Source organism: Ranitomeya variabilis, chromosome 1, assembly GCF_051348905.1.
Source record: "Ranitomeya variabilis isolate aRanVar5 chromosome 1, aRanVar5.hap1, whole genome shotgun sequence".
NCBI classification, from domain to species: Eukaryota; Metazoa; Chordata; class Amphibia; order Anura; family Dendrobatidae; genus Ranitomeya; species Ranitomeya variabilis.
Genome location: NC_135232.1, coordinates 319,578,555 through 319,580,820, shown reverse-complemented (window position 1 = coordinate 319,580,820; position 2,266 = coordinate 319,578,555). Strand labels below are relative to the sequence as shown.

The window sequence follows — 2,266 nt, the reverse complement described above, 5'->3', positions numbered from 1 at the left end:
GAACCCCTGACCTGAGCATGTTTCACATTCTTAACCTCCCGGCAGCGTGCGTCTCCCGATTCCCCCATACTGGTACTTACCACGCTGTGGCTCCGCACGCAACTCTGCCAGAAGCTGCGGGGTCTTGTAGCGGAGGTCTGCCCACTTTTTACGCAGCTGCTGCGCACTGCGTCGGACGCCAAACCTCCTCTCCATCATGTGCCCAATGCGGCGCAGCACCTCCTGCTTGTGCAGGTTCGGGTGCGCAGGTCGACTATCCCGGCCCTCATAGTCAAGGGCATACATTTGGTGCACAAAAAATGCCATCTCTGGCTGCCCCAGAGGAGCTGAACGCTGACGCGCCGCCATTTTGCCCTCAAAAACGCTCAACCACCTAACCACGCCCAGAGGAGGTCCTTGACTCATGCCGCGCGATCAACATCGCTATAGCGTCTCCGTTTCAGCACTGCGTCGCGATTTTGACGCCGACTCCAGAAATACCTTTTTGGCGTTCTCGTTATCAATCCGCAGCGCTCATCATCTTTGTTTCAGTGTTTATGTGGCTTGGGCATCCATGGGGTATGGCTATTGTGTCAACACTGTTTTATTTGACATGCACATGTATAGAACCTTAAATTATAATGTTTACTTTTTTGGTGAGCGAATGCAGCTTTGGACACGCAACGCAGAATGCAAATGTAAACGCATTACCTCTGCAGCGTTTTGTGACACATGCATTAACTTTTTAAATGTTTTTAGGGGCACCAAAAAACAGCGTCGTGTGGTGTCCTCTGCACAATCGCGACACAGTGCTGAAACGGAGACGCTATAGACATGTCAGAGTATCGCACCCCTGTAAAGTGTGATCTCTATTTTATGTTTCAGTATATTGTTAGCTTTGATCTGCAGCACTCCACTGTTGTGTGTAAACATTGCGATTCTTTACTTTAGGTGTAGAGAGACAGCGGCGGCAAGTGATACAAGCCATTGCCACCAGTACCCCATCTTCTGACACCAGTGGGAGCCCACAGTCCGTGACATCACGTAAGTTTAACAATCATTGATTGGTTTTTTGTTTAACAGCATACGGGACATAAGAGGGTAGCTGAAATATTTGAATACATTACAGACGCAGTAATGACCCAGCGGCCTACCACGCCTCCACCATCTTTAGAGAGCAGACGGCCTCGCACCCCTACACCACCCTCAACACCTCACTTCCGCCACTCCTCTTCCTCCCCCGGGTCGGCGGCATTCTCCCCAGAAGCTACCATACGTAAGTGACCAAAACAGCGAGCGCTTCCCAACGGCGTGTTCCATAGTTAACCAGATCTGTTATTATTTCCTTTTAGGTGCTGCAGCAGTGGCCAGATCGCTGGGATGGGAAGTAAGCAGCTCTGGTTCTGGCAATGAAGAACCGGCGTCCCTTCTCCGTAAGTATCAAGATAATACGAGTGGTTATCTGCGAGATGTCACAATAGACAACTAAAAATGTAAAATTTAATAAAATAAACATGGCCCTGTGGGGCCAGACCAAATTTAAATTTACAACACACTATGGTCATGCCCCAGAGGTCGAGATGTATTTTCAGCGGAATCACCGTCAGTTCTCCAACCTCTTCTATCCACAGAACCGCCCAACGTTGAGAGAGCTCATGGCGAGACAATTGCGCCTGGAGCGGACAGCAGCGCTCCTGCAGCAGACAGCAGTGATCCTCCAGGCTCAAGTAGAGCAGCAGGGCGTGACGCTGCGACACCTGTTGGGCCGTGGAAGGAGATAATTTTTTTTTGTTTTTTTTGGTTATGTAATATTTTGTTGTTAAATACCAAGAAATTGTTACAAAGAAACAAAAAATCTTCGCATTCTTTCTTTAATGTTTACCAAGATACAAGGGTTAACAGCACCATTTTATAGGCATCTCATCTCATTTAAAGTAATTTAGAGAGGTTTATATGATTTAAAATATGATTGTGTGTGGGTAAACCATTGTTTGGGTGCATGCATGGCAGAGCTTGAAATGGAAGGAAGTCGCCATTTGACTTTGGAATGCAATGTATACCGATCGCTATAACGTAGTATCCCGTCAATGGGGATTATAGAGTCACAGGACACCTTGACGGCATAGGACGTCATATGAGGACCACTTTATCTAAACTGAAAAACCAAGAATTACGGGAGTAATAAATACAATTTAATTTTATTACACAAAAGTTAGTGACCTACTCGCCATATTAAATTGTGGACACGAAAGCATATCCTACATATTGTTGAGTAAACAGCAAAGCA

The 2,266-nt window shown here is 46.7% G+C and overlaps 1 long non-coding RNA gene across 1 annotated transcript; it reads left to right on the top strand.

The window, feature by feature from the left end:
* The first annotated feature begins 1,117 nt into the window (after window positions 1-1,117).
* LOC143793967 (uncharacterized) lies at window positions 1,118-1,798 on the top strand. The gene is made up of 3 exons (XR_013220355.1): window positions 1,118-1,255; window positions 1,332-1,412; window positions 1,611-1,798. It is a non-coding gene; the product is annotated as an uncharacterized LOC143793967 (long non-coding RNA).
* The last annotated feature ends 468 nt before the right edge of the window (window positions 1,799-2,266 follow it).